Source organism: Mus caroli, unplaced genomic scaffold (genome assembly GCF_978045245.1).
Source record: "Mus caroli unplaced genomic scaffold, Mus_caroli_1 scaffold_16, whole genome shotgun sequence".
Classification (NCBI taxonomy): domain Eukaryota; kingdom Metazoa; phylum Chordata; class Mammalia; order Rodentia; family Muridae; genus Mus; species Mus caroli.
This window is the reverse complement of record NW_028227271.1, coordinates 83582067-83602787: the sequence shown is the minus strand read 5'-3', so window position 1 is coordinate 83602787 and position 20721 is coordinate 83582067. Positions and strand designations below refer to the sequence as shown.

The 20721-nt window shown below is 36.4% G+C and overlaps 1 protein-coding gene across 2 annotated transcripts in view; it reads left to right on the top strand.

The window, feature by feature from the left end:
- Cdh12 (cadherin 12) overlaps positions 1 to 20721 on the top strand; it is a 1114520-nt gene that overhangs the window by 344647 nt on the left and 749152 nt on the right. For both annotated transcript variants that reach the window (XM_029469979.2, XM_029469980.2), the window contains exon 2: positions 17043 to 17138. The gene's annotated coding sequence lies outside the window, so the exon portion shown is untranslated. The remainder of the gene's footprint in view (positions 1 to 17042; positions 17139 to 20721) is intronic.

Sequence of the window (20721 nt, the reverse complement as noted above, 5' to 3'; positions counted from 1 at the left end):
TCAGATATAGGTTCTATCTTAAGTCAAATCAGAGACCCATATCCACACATTATGGAGAGACTAAGAGGTCTTGGAACACCAAGCTAAATGGGATGTCTTCATCAAATACCCTCACTCAGGACTCAAAGAATCCAGAAGAAGAAGGGGCAAAGAATGTAAGAGTCAGAGCAGATGGAGGACAGTAAAGAAACAGGTCTTTCTAAACAGAGTACAACCAACTACACATGAACTAACAGAATGGCAGCAGGCACAACCCTGCATGGGTCTGCACTCAAATGGATACCAGAGCTTAGCAATAAGTTGACACATGCCCCTATCCTAAACCTAGACATTGTCTCTAATGGATGGAGCTACACTTTTTATTTCCTCCACAAGGCCCCTATCCCTACCTTTGTGCTTCTCTGAGGATGCTCCCCCACCCACTCACCCACTCTCCCTCCTCAGTACTCTAGCATTCCCTTATGCTGGGTCATTGATACTCTACAGGATCAAGAAGCTCCCCTTCCATTGATGCCAGATAGTGCCATCCTCTGCTACATATGCAGCTGAAGCCATGGATCCTTCTATGTGTAATCTTTGGTTGGTGGTTTAGTCCCTGGGAGCTTTGGGGATCTGGTTGTTTGATATTGTTGTTCTTCCTATGGGGTTACAAATCCCCTCAGCTCCTCAGTTCTTCTCCTAACTCCTCCATTGGGGTCCCCATGCTCAGTGTGATAGTTGGCTGTGTGCATCCACATCTGTATTGGTCAGACTCTAGCATAGCCTCTCAGGGGACAGCTATACCATCGGCCTGATACCTAAGAGAAGATGCCCAATACAAAACAATGTCAATGTCATCTTTAGAAACTCTTTGTTTTCTAATGTTGTGTTAGGGTACTTTTTAATTTTACATTATTGGTCTTTTGTGCATAAGTTAGATATTCTGGTTTTGTGGCTATTTTTATGGAATTCTAGGTTGTGAGAACATGAGTGTGTGTGTCTATGTTTCTGTATCTATATTTGAATTCATTTTTTTGTTCTTTTTCTTTGGCTCTTTTTTTCCTTCTGTTTGTTTCTTCTTTTTGTTCTGTTTGTCACAGTATAATTTATGTGATTTTTCTCTTATTTTATGTAATTGTTATTCTACAGATACCTGTTTTATTTCTAAATCAATTTTCAGTAAAAAATAAATCCCAGATCCAAATAATAAAGTTAGCAAACAAACAAATAAATAAAGTGTCTTCTTCATTTTATTATTTAATAAGATATTTAGATTTTTTTATCTGTAAAATATAGTTTGCTAGCATTCTAACACATGTCAGTTGCTTAACTCACCTCTTTAGAATTAGGAAAGGACTGAGTAAGGTTCTCTCAGCTTTGAGGAAAAGATACATATGTGAACCATTTAGGAAATCAGGTATAATTTTCAAATTATACTAAACCTTAAAATGTAGAACTGTTGAGAACATTGGTAATCTGAAACTTTTTTTTTTTTCTGGGTTCAAATCTAGGTTTTGGTTATATACTCATATAATTATGTTTCTAATATTCACTATTACTATGGAGTTCACAATCAGGACAGAATGTATTTCAGACATCAAGTGTTTGTGTTTATGCCCCTTATATAATGCATTCAATGCTAGAGCCAAGATGGCTGTGTTTAAGGAAAACAGTATGCAATCTCTTCTATCAAGAACCTACAACCAAAGTATACCTCTTTGTGAAAGGGTTGATGCCAAGAAATGGGGATGCTGAAAGAGAGAAAAAATGGAGAAGAAATTCATAAAATATTATTGTAGAGACAATAAGAAAGGAGGGGAGGCATATAATAAATGACATATATGTTAGAATAGTAAAATATTTCTGCCACTTAACAAATATTTTTTCATGAAAATTTTTAATCTCCCTTGTGTGTGCATTTCTCTGTTTTGTATGTGTAGTGCCTGTACTTGATTGTACAGGTGCACATAACTGTCATTCTGTCTCTGTCTCTGTGTTCTGTGTTGTTTAAGGAAAGACATTGGATGTCTGTCTCTTCTACTCTCTGCCTTAATGCCTTAATGCCTTCTCAGTGACCTGGAAGCTTTTCAGTCCAGCCAGGGCTGGGAAGCCATACATCAGCACCCATCTGCTTATGCCCCTCATACTGGGAGTTTCAGACAGGGCATAGGCAGCAATTTGAGGCTTTGAGTTGGGTGCATGGGACTGATAATAAGATGTTTTGGGTGCTTCTGCTTAAGAAAAATTACTCTTACTCACTAATCCACTTTCCTGGCCCTATATGTAAGATACTTAAGGGCTCATGTTCAGCTGCTTTAATTAACTGGGATAAGCTTCTCAAGCTATGCTGTTTTTCCATACTTAGATGCTTTAACAGAGGCATTCGTAGCTCCCTCTGTTTAATTTAACTTGCCATGTCATGTGCTTGTTGTGACCCCTGCAAGATGACAGATTCTTGTAAGTGTCTGAAGGTCTATTTTGCTGTAATTTAGCCTGGTTTATATAAGTTCACTATATGTCCTGGGTTTTTCATGTAATTCCATGCTCCCAATATTATATAAAGACAAATAAACTGCATTTTGACACCAACTTGCTCAAAATGTATCATACTCATGCCTAACCTGATTACACATTAATGTGGTGACCAATGTAAATAATACTACTTGGTCATTTAAAATTTAGTAGAGAATGTTAGACATAAGATAGATTATTGATAGAGAAGATCCAAAATTGAATGTTTCAAAAGGGAAAGGGTTGTTATTTAACTTAAAATTTCAAATAAATTAGTAATAAATACATCAGCAACTGAGATTAAACTTTTTTATTATTTAATTTATTTACATCCTAAATGTTCCCTCCCTGGTTTCCCTTGCAGAGTTCTTTCCTCTCCCCCCATCTCCAATCACCTTCACCTCTGCGGTGGTACCCCTCTCATTGGGGATTCCCCCACCCTGGCACATCAACTTTTTTCATGATGAGGTACATCCTCTCCCATTAGGGCCATAAAAGGCAACCTTCTGCTACATATGTGCCAGGGAACTCTGTCAGGCCACACGTACTCTTTGGTTGGTGGATAAGACTCTGAGAACTCTCAGGGGTCCAGTTTAGTTGACACTTTTGGTCTTCCTGTTGGATTACTATCCCCTTGAGTCCCTTCAATCTTTCTCCTATATCTTCCATAGGGGTCCCATAACTCTGACCAATGCCTGGCTGTGAGTATCTGCATCTGTCTCATTCAGCTGTTGGATAGAGCGTCTCACAGGACAGCCATTCCAGGTCCCTGGCTGCAAGCCCACCTTCACATCAATAATAGTGTCAGCCTACCCATGGGATGGATTCCAAGTTTGGCTGGCCACTGATGGGCCATTCCTTCAGTCTCTGCTCCATTTTTCTCCCTTCATTTCTTTTAGACAAAATAGATTTCAATAGAAAGTTTTCTAGGTAGATTGCTGTCCCCATTCCTTTACTGGGGGTCCTCTCTGGATACAAAAGGTGGTATGTTCAGTTTACACACCCCCATTCTTGGTATTTCAGCTATGGTTACCCAAATTGAGTCTTGGGAGCCTCCCCATGCTATGTCTTTGTAACTTCCTAGAGATTAGGCCCCCTGTCAGTCTTGTCAGTTGGATATTTCCATTCATTCTCCTGGCCTTCTGGTCCCCTCACCTGTCTCTCCCCATACCTGATCCTGCTCCCTATTTTCCTCTCACATATCTCCCTCCAGTGTATCTCCTTCCCTCTGCCTCCCATGACTTTTTGTTCCTCATTCCAAGTGAGATTTAAATATCCTTGCTTATATCTTCTTGTTTAACTTCTTAGGGTCTGTGACATATATTATGGGTTTTCAGTACTTTTTTGGCTAATATCCACTATTGGGTATATACCGTGCATGTCCATTTGGATCTGGGTTGCCTCACTCAGCATGATATTTTCTAGTCCCATTCATTTGTTTGCAAAATTCATAATGTCCTGGATTTTAATAGTTGAATAGGGTAACATTGTGTAAATGAACCACATTTTCTGTATCCATTCTTCAGTTGAGCAACATCTGGGTTGTTTCCACCTTCCAGCTATTATGAATAAGGATACTATGAACATAGTAGTAGAACATGTGCCCTTGTTGTATGGTGGAACATCTTTTGGTTATGTGCCTAGAAGCAGTATAGCTGGGTCTTCAGGCAGAACTATTTCCAATTTTCTGAGAAACCTCTAGACTAATTTTCAGAGTAGTTGTACAAATTTGCAATCCCACAAGCAATAGAGAAATGTTTTACTTTCTCAACATCCTCACCACTATGTGTTGTTGCTTGAGTTTTTATCTTACATGAGTCATAAGAACAAATAGTGTTTTCACTTGCTATACTTTATAGATAAACTTAAGGCTATTTTAGCTATTTCAAATTGTATAGACAAAACTTAAAACTGAAAAAAAAACCACTCTACTTCAACTGGACATTCAGACTGATAAAAAAAAAATGACTTAAAGAGTATGTTTCTTATCTTTAAACTACTATTGTATCTCTAATCCAAGTCATAAGCTACACAAAAATAGTTGTAAATTTGGAAAAGGAAGAATCACTTTAAAAGGCTTGAAAGACATACACTAAATATGAAGAGATGTGAAGAATTGTATTCCTGAAAAGAAGACTACTTGAATTAAAGTTTGAGAAGAAGACTACTTGAATTAAAGTTTGAGAGGGTGAGGAAAGTAAGAACATTAACAAAATTTGTAATACAGTAAAGAGTAGGAGTAGAAATGAAACAGCATGAAAATGGTGCTGAACATCAACCTGTACCGATACAGACTGGTGTGTTTGACATTGGGAAATAAGATAGGAAAGAAGAGAGAGATGAAGAGTGAGGAAAAAAAGAACCATACTTAGTGATGAGTCATTTTCCTCTGGTGTTCACATGGAGTATCTTTATGATCAATGATTTAGTGCTCTAGCAATGTAATTCCCATTGAGAATGATAACACTTTAACTGTCCCTGTAATACTTAAGAGAAGATGTAAGACAGTAAGTATTGACTTGGAAATGGAGAGAGGGGAAATCACAAAGACATGTAAGTAGAAGAGATAGCCATAGAAATATATATATATATATATATATATATATATATATATTTATATATATCCAGCTTATCTCTATTATGAATAATGCTACAACAAGCTATTTTTAAATGACATCATGAAATTTGTAGGCAAATGGAATGTATTAGAAACAAAAAAAATCATCCTGTGTAAGGTAACCCAGACACTGAAAGACATATGGTATATATTTTCTTATAAGTAGATATTAGCTGTTAACTAAATGATCATAAACCTAAAATCCATAGAATGAGAGAGGCTAGCTAAAGAGTAGGGCAATAGGGAGGACACATGGGCATCCCTAAGAAAAGGAAAGAGAATAAATTTGCTGGGTACACTGGAAGCAGGTGGCAACAGGAGCAGGAGGGACCTGGTGTTGGGTGAGATGAAGGGAAATTATATCACAAGTGACAACTGGAATTGGGTTGCATTTGGGGTGCAGTAAGGAAACCTACTCTGCAGAGCAAACATCCTGGAATCTATGATAGTAACTCTACTGAGAATTCCTAGTAATGGAGAATACAGAGTCTGATCTGGCCACCTTGTGTAGCCAGGCAAGGCTTCCAGTTGTTGGGACTAGGCTGTACTCAGTTGAATTGTTGCCTGGCAAAGAGGGTTCTTTCAAAATCCCTAAGTAAATAAGGAAGATACTACACTAGAACATAACTCTGTGAAAACAGTTCATTACTAAGGACAACATCCTCACATCTCATTGGAACTAGAGAGATTGAGGTGATAGCTACATAGAACCTTCAACTCTACCTTGTAGTCTTTTTGGCATGAGAAGATACAAAGAAAGATATGGAAAAAAAACACCTGGAAACCATCCCAGCCACAGAACCCTCAATTTACATTCTGACCTACCTGCAAGATGTCCTGGGACAATGGTGGTGCAGAATTTGTGAGGGCGTCTATTCAGTATTTGATTTAGCGGGAGGCCTACACCACAAGACAGAGTCTATGACTTTCACTGCCTGGATAGGCAGGAATTGGAGACTGGATGTTCTAGAGACCTAGGATAATTCTTGACAGGACCAGAAGAAAAGAGGGTGGGGCAGTGTGCTATGCTCATAGATTGATGACATGTCCAGTTCTCATCAGAGAGGCTTCCTTCCTCTGCAGAAGATGGGAACAAGGCAGAAACCCACAGCCAGACATTTAAGTTAGGAGAGAGAGTTTACATCAGAATTCATCACATTCTTTCTCTAGAGAATCTGGAAGACCTGCATAGAGGAAAGAGTTTAAGAGTCAGAGGGGATGGCAGACCCCAGGAAAGCATGGCCCACCTAATCAACTAAGCAGCTCACATTGCCTCACAGAGACTGAAGAGGCAACAAGGAGTCTACAGAGGTCTGAACCAAGTCCTCTGCATATATATTATGGCTGTTAGCTAGTTGTCTTTGTGGGAATCTTAACAATGAGATCAAGTGTTTCTCTTAACTCTTGCGTGATCTTGAGATTCTTTCCTTTCCTCCTTTTAGTTTGCCTTGTCCAGCCTCACTATAATGACTTTGCCTCATCTTATTTGTCTTGTTTTTTATTATTTGACTGTTGTCTCTTAGAGGTCTGCTCTTTCCTGGAGGGGAAATGGATAAAGAAAGTATTTGTCAGACAAGAGAGATGGGGGGTAGCTGGGAGGATTGGAAAGAGGGGGAACTGGCAGTGATAGAATTGAATGAGAGAAGAATCTATTTTAATTATACATACACAACACACACATATATACATATGATGAAGAAGTCTGATATTTCTATTAAAATATGGAAGTTATAATCACTTATATAGTTTACAAATGGAATAAGAAATATAAATCCAATAAAGAGGTTTCAAGAAGTAAATTATGAATATTAATTTTAATGGAGAAAGGGATTGTTTCCAGAATTACAGGAAATATTTGAGGGGTGAATCTAGCTGAGTAATAATGGGATATTCCTATCACACAGCAGATAAAAACTTGTTTAGGCAGACTGACCTATGTATGGCTGGAGTCATTCCTAAGAGATTTGCAATATCGTGATATAAAGTATATTCTGCAACTTTAAAATTATTAGTACAATAATTTTAGGAAAATCATGTACAGGTTTACAGGGTAAGGAATAAAGACCAATAATTATATATTCTATAAGTGATAATTTAATAATATGAATCCCCTATTGCAAATTTGTAGCTGTACTGATAAAGTCATTTTAAAATGGGCACAGAATGAAGCTCATGGGATATTTTCTTTATATTAAGAAGGGAATCAAAGGCAGGTAAGCTGTCAATCTTAACAGCTGCTGATAGGGGTGATATGGGTAAAAGGAAAAAGGATATAGAATGATATTTGTGTCTTCTCACCTCGGGTCAAAGGAGAGAGCTGAGCAAAAGAAGTTGGCAAACAGCCTGCAAATGCATCAGGGAGTTTCTTTGAAGAAAGTGAGGATGTCCAAAGTTCCAATGTAAGCATCCTTAATGTTTGGGTTAATATGTAAAGTGGAGAAAGGTTAAGTTATCAGTTTTTAGAAGAAGATAGGTTAGCAGTGCTTTGTAAGCAACTGCATTAAGGGGAGTGCTTCTTGGAGGTATAAACATGTTATCTCATTAAAGTAAGAATTAGTACTTCCAACATTTTGACATGTTTTAAAGCCTTTCAGGTTTCCTTTGACCTGGTTGCCTGGCAAAGAGTTTGGCAGGCCCAGTTGGAATAATTATTAAGGGATCATACAATAGCTTATGAAATCTTGGTCAGTTTAAAATGTTAAATCTGTATCCAGGTCCTGGGGTAGAACTCAGACTGAATAATTTTAACCAAGAAGAACTTGCTTTCCTTTAATAGGCCTCAATGAAGACTTGATTCCTCTATCTACTTCCATTTCAGATAAGGGTGATGCTGCCCTTTAAGTTTTGTTGCCACGGAAACATGAAGTGTAGTCGTGAGCTGATTATAGTGGAGAGATCCAATCATTGTTGTCTCCAAGGCTGTTAATGGTTATCTAGCTATCCCAAAGTGCCAAAGATTGAGCAAAGGATCTTGTCTGTGCTGTGTCAGTGAAGTTAAGGGTATAATCTACGGAAAATCCCATGTAAGAAATCAAATAACTCAATGGGATTTGGGAGTAAGAAGTAGTGAAATTTTAATAGTTGCTTTGAGATGGTCTTGCTCAGTTCTCAGTATATAGCTTCAGATCCAGAGCTTCCATTGAAGGCAATGAGAAAAATCTGACTTTGAGAAAGAATGCAGATGGGATGTGAGATATTTGACATACGATGTGGGCACACACAGCTGAATATACAGTGGCTGAAATAATAAATAATTCTCTAAGTTATGGTTGAAAACACTGGAGTAATTGTAGAATGCACACATGGCTGAGTAACATTCAAAAGAAAAACAATCAGGTTTTATATGAATAAATGATGATTTGAATTAATTCACCATCAGTGAGAAGATGGTCACTATGTGTATTCAGGCTAACCTTCAGGTTATTAATTCATAGCCTAAGTATCACCTCAACTTAGATAATGGGTGTAAAAGATTTATACCTATAATCATTATGTAATAGTATAGTGCATGCTGGATATGATATTCTGCTATGGCCAAATAGCAGAGGACATCACACGATCCTGGAAATGAGGGTAGTGCTAGACAAAGACCTAAGACTGGGTTCATGTATAAAAGTGAACTATTTTTTGTTTTGCCACTGCTTCTTATATAGTTCATATCTAGCTACTAGCCATAGAATTGCAAGCAGAACTTGAGCAAATATATCTTTGAGCACCCTGTTGAATTTTTCCTTCCAGCACTTTGTAAACCTTGTGTCCATGTTTGTCCTGAAGGACATTCCTCCTATGCCATGCAACCAACCAGCAATTTTCTTTGATCATACTTCCATATCTGCATCAGATAAGGTATGCGCTTGAGAAAACAACTGCAAAACATCTGGACTCCAACAACTTTCACATGGTCCTCTCTCTGAAATAAACCACTGTTGAATTTTAGAGTAGAAGGTAATTGGTATCTGATTATTTCAGAAGTGTTCACATTGTCATCAATTATCAAGCTTGTGTTGAACCTTTGGCAAAAACATGTAAAAACACCATTTGGGGTAGGGAAGAATTTACTTGTCTTAATACACTATGAAGAAAACTGAACAAGGCCTCAAGGAGAGGCATGCAGTAGAATGTATGGAAAAAATGCTTCCTGCTGCCTTGCTCACAGGCTTGTGTCAATCTTTCTTAAACTGTCCTGGATGAACTGTGCAGTAAATATTGCTTCACCCTTTAGTGCTTCTGACAATAGGGTTTCACACAATAGTACTTCAAAAATTAAAACAGCCTTCCATGCACACACTCTTGACAATATAATCTGGACATTACCCCCATCTAAACTGACTTTGTTGTTCTCTTTAGACTGTGACAAGTTGCCAATTAAGAAAACTCCACCTCTTTTTACCTTACACACAAATATATCATATTCGGACATTCTGAAACTCATTCTTTATCTCCATTCAAAGTGCCATGTTGGTATCATAATATAAATATTTTAGAAGTCTTTGAAAATTACAACACTGGTAGACAGATGTAAAACTCTGGATTGTTGATGAAATGTAGGGAAATTACCAATAGTGACTGCATATCTTATATAGAAAAAGTATAACATTTTATGATATTTTTGCCATAGGAAGTGCTAAATGATGAAACGGGAGTATGTAACTTAGCTTCAAAATCATATCATAGATGGATAAGTCAGCTTACCTGAGATAGTCCATTACTGTTTTGTAACTTTTGTGTTTTAGTATATCATTTAAAATCTAGTAAAATATCAGTTCTAATTTTATACACCTCTGGGGTTATATGATTCTGAAAATACTTTGTAAATATTCCATAACAATGGCAAACCCTTTCAAATGTTTCTTAGGAATTTTACAGTCAGAAATAAAACCAAATGAAAGTAAAGAATGTGGATCTCCCTTATAAGTAACAGTCCATTATTAAAGGAAATCACAGCACAAACTCAAGCAAGAATTTACAACATAAAATAGGATGGACTGTTGTTTCTTGGCTCATGGTTTATAGGATTTGTTATAGAGCCTCAGATCATCTGCTTAGGAATGGTCCAAAGCATTTTGAGCTGAGTCGAGATGATCTCCTATAGCTATGTCAGCTTATTCTGGGCAAATCCTCAATTGAGAGTCCCTTTTCAGGTGACACTAACTTATATCCAATTGGTAGTTAAAGCTAATAGGACAATAACGCACATGAATAAATGTCAATTTGAATGTTCTTTGTAAAATATAGACAAGACTGATCTGCAAACTTTCACTCCTCAATAACTTCTTCTAAGTGTTCTTCAGTGATTAGGATAGGTATCATAGAAATGACTCAACTGTTAGAAAAGAAACACACTACAGTTGTGTCAAACTCTACATTGCATAAGATTCAATAATTCATGATCCCTTCAAATCAGGCTGGAAATACCTTTTAGTCATATTTTTTGTTTGTTCATTAATTAATCCATTCATTTATCCCTCTGTCTCCACATCTTGAATTCTAAGATTATATAGACAAGCTTTACTTTACCCAATTTATCTGATTTTGAAGATTGAAACAGAATTCCATGCATCTAACAAACTAAGATGTACTCTCAGGCCCAATTGTATCTCTTTTTACAGATAAAGTTTCAGTGGACCATAGCACAATTACTTATGTAAGTACTAGTCAATTGAATCTCTTTCCTGATATAATGACAGTGGAATCATTATGATAGACTCTACTGTTGTCACCATTGAAGTTATTTAATATCTGTTTCTTTTAAGTTGATTTCGATAATCAATATTTTTATTGGGATAGAGCCTAACTCCTGAAATCACTGCTCCAATAGTTAACATTATCATTAATTCATAAAATTCTCTATCCATTTACTATGTATGGCATAAATTGTCCTTAAATTAGCTGGGGAGTGATTGAAGATAAATATTGCATGTGTATTCTACAAATTTTTCTCTAGTCCTAGTAAAAAATATAGCATCAAAATATATTTCTCTTATTTATTTTTAGCAATTACATTCAGGTAAATATTAACCATTGTATACTGCATGTTAGAATTACTATAAGACTTAACAAATGTACATGTCTATACTTGATCATAGCTGAAAGGCTAAGAAATATTAAATGCATGGGGTTAAAATACAGCAAATATATTACTAAGATAAATAGCATTCAATTTCAATGCAGTAAAGTATTAATCTCTACGAGGATTTTTTTTTCTTCATTTAATTGCCCAATAGAATCAAGCACAGCTAAAGTTCAAAAATGAAATTGAGAACAAATACAAAATATCCTCTCTGAATTTTTCTTCCTATGAAGAGTAAATTATCAGAAGCATATTAGGGATTTTAACCCATCAACCCCTCATCTTAGGGATGAAATACACTGTCCCATTTCTTTCACTCAACTCCTGCCATGATAGAGTACCATAATTTAAAAACAATTTTCTCAGGGAAACAAATGAAGGAAGAGGTAAAGCAGATGAGATTGACTGAACATCCCCTGAAGACTTCGATGAAGCTGAAGGCTTCTAAGTAGTAACAGAATTGTATAATAAATAACTACAGATAAGTAATAAATATCTCAAACCCAGCATTATATGCATCTTTATGCCTGTAATAAAACAACAATGATCATTTATATCTAATTATATCCATTTGCCAGATACCTCAATATATTACATATATCAGTTACACACACACACATACATACATACATACATACATACATACATACAGCTACATGTTCTTTCTATAATGTCAATTAACTCCATCTTTCATAATACAGTAACCTCTGAGTAATTGTGGTTTGTCTTACTTGAGATTTTTAAATGTGTTTATCAGCTACCCAATCTTGTATAGTCTCTTCCTTTTCCCTTTCTTCTTTTGCCTTAAGACAGTTTGAAAATATGGTAACTGAAAGACCTCTCACTCAAGCCTCGGGATAATAGTGGACCCTCAAGAACTCACGAGAGACCAAGCTTGATGCAAACCACATGAGGCTGTATTCGGGGACGACTCATATCCCTGAGGGGAAAGGAGTCCCAGTTTTTATAGGTCTTCAAGGGGGAAAGGAGAAGGATGGAGTAGGGGATTTCCAGATCTAAACAATGTCTATTTTAAAATGATTTATTTCTCGAGAAATGGGTATGGGAGGGAAACAAGGAAAAAGTCTAATGAAGGTGCAGTAACTCCAGATTGGCCCCGACTGTGGTTGCTGGGGAGATTTTCCAACTCTATCCCAGCAACCAATATCACAAACACCTGACAGTGAGGTGCAGCAGTGGGCACACACATGGGTTCAAGGAATGGTCAGAACATTGGCAGACACACGGGTTCAAGGAGCAGCCAGAGAATTGTGCACCTCTATTTTTCTAAATCAGTGAGGCTACTTCTATTAAAATGAAATCTATTTTGCCAATTTCAGGGCTTCTGTGACCTTTTACATTCCGTCAGTATCTTTCAATAACCATGCCTGTATTATTCACAGAAGTATCCATGCAATTCTATATATTCCTTTTTAAATTGAAAGTTTCTTACATTTTTTTCTGCACATGTTCACTATGCATACTGACCACCCACCTCACCTTCCAGCTTCTCATCACTTCCTATGAATCCATTCCATTCTATGTCCTCTCTATAAATCTTTTCTTGTTTTCATACCTATTTGTTTTTTTTTTATTAACTCAGTTTAACATGAGTCAGCTGTATTGTTATGGCTTTGAACTATTCTCTGAAGCCTGGTGGGTACTGTAGGAGTTATCCAATTTAAGATAATTATCCTGCCTATTCAAGAATCTGTGAGTAACTGAGAGTTCATCTGTGAAAGAGAGTCCTGTGAGTCAACCCCTGTTCACTGGCTATTGAACAGGCCTGGTCTTTGTTGGGCCTAGTAGAGATAACTATAATTAGCATTGGCCAATGATTGCAACAGTTGTATGTATACTCGGAGATGGGATTTCAAAGCCCTTCATCTTATTTCATGGCTTTTACATACTTCCTTTTTAATGTCAGGTCATATTCCATGAGTCTCAGAGAGAGTGGTAAGTATAAAGTGTAATTAACTTACTTAGAACTGGGCTCACAGCCCTTAGTTATTCTCCGCATTTTGGAGAGCTATGGGTCTCTGCCTTTACCTCGTCTTCATCGGGACAGGTTTCCTGGATTAATGCTTAGGGCACTATTTTGTACGGGTATAATCATAGATATTTAGAGTGCAGCTAAATGTTTCCTAGGTTTAGGTGAACCTGACTCATTGCATACATTCCTTACAAAAAGAGAAAATTGTGTGTGTGTGTGTGTGTGTGTGTGTGTGTGTGTGTGTGTGTACTCGCACACACTCACATGCACATGAACGTTCTGGCAGGCACACAGGAAAAGTGAAGAAAATATCAAACTGTTTCATTCATATGAATCAAGGTTTTGGGACAAGTTTCCTCACTGGACTTATACTAGTTATGAAGCGGACTGGCCCCAGTCAGTCTCCTTCAATCCATGGAAGAAATTGGGGGTTCTGGTTACAGGCAAGCAAGGAGTTGGCACAGATGAAAAACAAATACGGACACAAGGGAGTGTGGTATCTGAATGTAATTTATCTTAAAGGGAGGACCAGTCTTATAAGTGACTTTTATACAAAACAGAAGTATGCATACAAAAAGCTAACAGGAACCAACTGGGATAAAATCTATGTTAACAACTGGGATTAAAAGCAGCCCCACCTAAGGTCAGTTTAATCTTAGAAGCCAGGGGCAAGGGCTTCATGCCCTTGCCATACTCTCAAATTCTAGTCTATTGTATAGTCCACCTCCCTCCTAGGCCATTGTAAATTCCTGTGTATGGGTGTAACTCAGCTATCTATAGTTCTAAGTATTTACTCTAGTTCCTTCTTAGACCACAACCTTCCTTCTTCCTAAATCATTGTAAATTCCTGCATATGGGAGTAACTTGGCTATTATTCTAAGTGATTGTGTAGGGGGAATTTTTACTAATAAGTAATATAGTCTGCCATACAGAACTATAATAAGAATTCTAAAATTACTTTGCTAAGCTTGCCCTGAGATTTCTAACTCTATGTAGTAGATAGTAATGCCTGATTTCTTTCACTATCTCTCTTACAATACTATAGGCAATTCTGGTTTTGTTTGTTTGTTTGTTTGTTTGTTTTCGACACAAGGTTTCTCTGTGTAGCCCTGGCTGTCCTGGCACTCACTTTGTAGACCAGGCTGGCCTCGAACTCAGAAATCTGCCTGCCTCTGCCTCCCAAGTGCTGGGAATAAAGATGTGAGGCACCACCACCCTGCTAGAGGCAATTCTGAATGTCAAGGAATAGGCAACATTCTTACTGAATTCCAAACCCATGGTCAGCTCAAGGACTACCTAGAGCATTGATGAAGGTCAGGAAGCAAAGTTCAATTTTGCTTAGATATTTAGAAGTCATTGCTTGGAGACACCTATAATAAAACAATACTGAGGGAAAGCACACAGATCCGTTCACAAACTAAAGCAAGGACATTATTGGAGCGTTCGATATACAGGATGTCACGGTTCCTGGAGACTAAGTTTCTGTGAACTTTTTGCCTTGGGACTGTGTCCAGGTTTCAGGCCCTGTCACGAGTGTCACTATTGGAGTGGATGTAGCAAGTTACTTTTCTGTTGCCATGGTAAAATATGACAAAGACAACTTATTTTTATGGGATATCTTATTATTTACAAGTCAAATATTATCCCCTTCCTCAGTTTTCCCTCTGGAAACCACTTATCCCATCTCCCCTCCCTCTGATTCTATGAGGGTGCTCCCCCACTCACCTACTCCTGCCTCCCTGCTCGGGCATTCCCCTACACTGGGGCATCAAGCCTTCACAGGACCAAGGGCCTCTCCTCCCAGTGATGCCAGATAAGGCCACCCTCTGCTACATATGCAGTTAGAGCCATGGGCCCCTCCATGTGTACTTTTTGGTTGGTAGTTTAGTCACTGGGAGCTCTGTGGGGGTGGTGCGGAGGTCTGGTTGGTTGATAATGTTGTTCTTCCTATGGGATTGCAAACCCCTTTAGGTTCTTCAGTCCTTGGTAACTTATAGAAGGTGGAGTTTATCAGGTTTACAGAACCAGAAGAATAAGAGCCTATTGTTATACAAAGTCATGGGAATAGGCAGGTATGGCATTCAGAGTAGGTGCAGAGGAGGACACACATCTTTGATGAAAAACACTAAACTGCAAACTAAAAGTGAAGTGTGATTATTATTTCTCAATGCCTCCCCAAACTGACATCCTTCCAGCAGCAAGGTTATATACCTCTAAAACCTCCTGTTATATCAATTGGGAACACAACATATAGTATCCAAACTTATGGTAGATATTTCTCCTTCAGACCAACATAATGCTGAACCTCACTAGATGAATTATCAGTGACTACTAATATGTATTACAGTTCATTTTGAACTGTAAATGAAAGTTTATAAAGGTCAAAGGTGAAAACATTTGGGCTAAAAACTGAACAATGCATTTTTAAACTATAACACAGAATGTTAGGTGTTGATGCCTGAGTTCCCCCTGGTGCACATAAATAAGTGTATGAGTTGATGAATCATGAAGCAAAGAATGAAATACCAAGAATAGACAAATATCTCCTATAAAGAATGTATAAAGTATCAGCAGAGAATTTCTCCACTGATCACGCAGAATTTAACCTTTCTTGATTTTGGACATTTTTGTTTCTGAACTCAAAACAGAATAACACAAAGGGAGAACCCAAGTAACTTCACAGTAGAGAACTGTGTGATAAACCCAAATAAAATGTGATATCAAAACCATAATCTATTCTGATAGCTCCATACATATGAAGAAATGAGAATAACTCTTAAGTTCTATGCCTTGTTCACCCTACCCCTATCCCCACTGTAGCCATGAGAGATGCAGGAGGGAAATCTCAGATGAGGTTCATGGACTGTGTTGTACACACATGAGCATTATGTTTCAAAGATTTTCATGATAATTAAAAACAAGGGAAGGCTGAAAACCTACGCTCACCATAGGAAGCTCCTAAAGACAATGTGGTACCCAGGTATGAAAATAAAATAAAAATTGGAGAAAGATAATTCGATGTTTGTTACTTAAGTTCTATTTGCTGCAATCTATCAGAATCTCTGTCCAAGGTACCTTTATAAGATCCTAATGAAATAGTTAATTTTTAAACGTTTTTTTTTAATTAGGTATTTTCCTCATTTACATTTCCAATGCTATCCCAAAAGTCCCCCATACCCTCCGCCCCACTACCCGACCCACCCACTCCCACTTTTTGGCCCTGGCTTTCCCCTGTTCTGGGGCATATAAAGTTTGCAAGTCCAATGGACCTCTCTTTCCAGTGATGGCCGACTAGGTCATCTTTTGATACATATGCAGCTAGAGTCAAGAGCTCCGGGGTACTGGTTAGTTCATAATGTTGTTCCTCCTATAGGGTTGCAGATCCCTTTAGCTCCTTGGGTATTTTCTCTAGCTCCTCCATTGGGGGCCCTGTAATCTATCCAATAGCTGACTGTGAGCATCCACTTATGTGTTTGCTAGGCCCCGGCGTATTCTCACTAGAGATAGCTAAATCAGGGTCCTATCAGCAAAATCTTGCTAGTGTATGCAAGGGTGTCAGCATTTGGAGGCTGATTATGGGATGGATCCCTGGATATGGCAGTCTCTAGATGGTCCATCCTTTTGTCTCAGCTCCAAACTTTGTCTCTGTAACTCCTTCCATGGGTGTTTTGTTCCCAATTCTAAAAAGGGGCAAAGTGTCCACACTTTGGTCTTCGTTCTTCTTGAGTTTCATGTGTTAATGATAGAATAAATTGTTGATTTCCTATGAACTTCCCATGTTCTTTTGACAAGTTTTAATTAAATAGAATTTACAAATACATACATGTTTCATAGTAGTGGACATTCATATTTTGTTTGTTCCTATATTCCAGCTCAATTGCCTGACTGGTCCATTGTAGTGAGGATTGTAATGAAGTCGGACCACAATAGAAGTCTGGAGTTCTGAGAGAATGGTAGCCTTTGTAAAGGTAGGTGACACAAATTATCCGTAATGCCTGTTTTTAAGCTCAAAATCAATACTTGAAAGAACAAACTCCATAACAAACTTAAAATATTATTTTATAACAGTTATTTATTTTTACTTTACTGGAAATTAAAGTTTCTATAAATAGAAGTTCATTAAAGATCGCAAAATCATGTAAAGCTTAAGTAATCTTTTCTTTTTTTCAAGTAGTCATATGTATGTATGTATGTATGTATGTATGTATTCAGACCTTTTAAATTATTATGTAGATCTGAGAAAGCCTAGTGGTTTTCTTTCTCTTAATAAAATGGATATCTTTTTCTATCATCTCTTTTTAGTATTTTTCTAGTCTTTCATAATTGGTGATATTATTTGTGCTCAGTAACATTTGTCTCATGTTGATGGCAAATATAAGATGAACACTTAGCATGTGCAGAGAGAAAACAACAAACTTCCTCATCTTTATTAATTTTATCATGGCTCATCCAGGTTCAGGTGCTATTCACTGTGATGGCAGGGATATATACACTCTGATATTTGGACTCTTAGTTATTGTCCATGGGCACAGTAATTAAAGTGCTTCAGCTAACACTTCCTATCTGAATAGAATCTATTCTTGGCTGTAGTCAAACAGTTGTGATATTCTCTGTCCTGATCAGTTATCGATTAAGATGAACCATTACTCTAATATCTCAGAAAAATTTCTTTCACAGAAAGAAAAGTTAAAAGGTAAGGCAAACAATTTTCTAAACTCATGTATGTTTATGGATATTGCTGGGATATTTGCAAAAATGTTCTATGTATGCTTGGACTTCATAAGTATAAAACTGAAGACATTATTTTTACTGTTCCTTTTGTGAGATTAACTCATTCAAAGCATGGTTGACCTCAACTTAATTCTATAATATCATCATGTAATTCCAACTGTCAGCTTGAATGAAAAATTATGTGTATTCTGGTAAAATTTTCACATAAGGTAAATTTTGAAAGTAAACTAATGATTTTATGTGATTCCTGTCCTGTTTGTTCTTTTACTTTTCAAATAGGATTTGGAATCAAAATTTAAAATTTCTAGTTCAGAAGTAGCTTATCTTGAGATTATAAAATCTGGATTGCTTAAAGAACAGATTTATTCTTACATTTTGTTCATGGCTAATTTTTAGTATTATTATATATTACACATATAATAATATAGAAGACTATTTCAAATACCTGTCATTGGCAAGCTGCTTACTTAAGAAACCTATGATTGCTTCAACCTGCATAAGTTATATGATATAAATATAATTTTAATAGTAACATATTCTAAAATAATTATTGATATTTATTTGTAATAATAGAAATAAAACCCAAGATAATTCAAAATTAGGCAAGTGTTCTATATCTACTTAACATGAACAGGCTCAATTTAAAAGGGAATGTAAAGTTTTCTTTAAGAATTTATAAGACTTTAATATATCCGAAGTCCCAAATTAGTAAAGAGAAACAATTTTATCAAGATTCCTCTGTTTCCTTTTGTTTTATAACTGCATTTATAACAAATAATAAAGTTCATAATTCTTTAGTATAGAATAATTTGAAGATCTCAGCCTGATAAAAGACAAAGAAAACAAGGTATTCAATTGTCATTAATGAGAGTGAATTTCACTCTTTTCGTCTTTCAAAGAGAATAATTTCACATTGTTTCTTCTTACAGTTTTTATAAAATTCACTTATGAAATTTGGATTGAAAGTAACCTACCTAGAATAGAATTAGGAAATGATGTGTAAAACTATCACTGTATAAAATTGTCCTTATGAATAAGAATGCTGCAGTTAGTTATTTTAATTTCAAATAGAAAATATATGAGGTTCATTTAAATTCAATAATCTCATAATTATTGAACAAGAGGAAAAACACAAACTTCCATAACATTTTGTAAAATGCATTAAGCAACAATGTTCAGACTTCTCTGATATATGCATTGTCATCTTTTAGGTAACCATATTTATTACAGATCATTAAAAAATGGAAAATAAGGAATTTGTGTCTGGTAAACTTTAACTCATTTTTGATGTTTACCCATTTATTTATTTATTTATTACCCTTTTAAATGGATATTAAGTATGAGAAAATTGAGCAGATAAATCTGGAAATGTAGATATTGGAAATCAGAGAAAGGGATCTAAAATGTGTGTAGGCTTTGCGTTCCTGTTATACAGAAGATGGTTTTGTTGTTCATTCTTTTTGAACGAAGGATTAAAAATATCTGGATAGAGTTTTGGTTATTAGAAGCAGATAACTGTTTAACTTGGTTGTTGCGTATCAGTTTCTGCTATTTTAAAAGTCCAAGTCTAATTTTGTCCCAGTGCATCCTTTATACATTTTAAAGGAAATTGCTTGTTCTCGCATTTATTTTTCTGTAGGTATATTAATGTTGTAGGGTACTTTAAATAAAATGACTCAGGACTAAGGCTGTACTTTTTTTTTTTTTTTTTTTTTTTTTTTTTTACATTTTAAAGATGAGGAAACAGAGTAGAGAAAAAAATAAAGTTTGCAAGATGAGCTACTGACAGACAAAGAAATAAACAGATATAAGGGCTATCTTTACACACAGAGAGAAAACAGTAAGTCTGTAGAGTATTGTCTTGAGTGGCAGGTCCTGACCCTCAGCTCTGAGCAGATGATGAGGTGAAGCATGGGCTGATGGAGAGAGCAAGCAGCAGCCTTGCTCAGCTGGAGTCAAGAGGACATTTCTGGTTTCTGCTCATAGAATCCTGCTGGCTTAACAGCAGGAGCTCAAGAAATGATTCACAGAACCTATAATGTTAAATGCAGTCTGTAAGAAATAAGTAGAAATCTACTTGTAAACTGTCAGTCCTGCGTCCTCAGACAGGATTTCCTTTGACTTGCAATTAGCAGATCTGAAGAAAATAAATGGAGTGATATTTCTAATTTGGGGGATTGTCAAAGGTTAATAATTTTAGACATGCCTATTAGGGTTTCACAATGGACTTGTCATTGAGAGTTATGATTCATCAACTACAGAGATTAACAAGAACTGAAAAGACAAGGAAATGCAGAATCCACTGGTTATTACAACCTGGCCTCTGCCAGACTTATTGTAAAGAAAGATATTCCTGTTCCTCACTGTGACTACAAATTTCCAGGAACGCTAAAGCAAGTTCACGATGAGAAACATCAGCATGGGAACTTTCCACAAAAGTTCGCTCATTTTCCATGTTTTCTTTTTCATTTATTTGTTCAATTTTTAATTTTGAATTTTATAGGACATAAGTTGGAATTAAAACATTCAGCAATGACAGATCAAGGGTCATTTGCATGGATTTTATTCCATAGAATATATTTTAAATTAGTCTTAAGTGTTATCCTCCTCTGTAAGCCTTATAACAATTTCCTTTCAATAAAAATAAGTGCACACACAAAAAAACAAAAAACATAGTTTTTGTTTGTTTATTTGTTTGTTTGTTTGTTTGTTTTATCCTTATAGTTGTCCAGGTTATATGTTATGTGGCTTTGATATTATATTGCAAGTCACAGTCTAGGGCATGGTGCTATCACTTTGGTTAGCTAGCTTTCCCTCAGT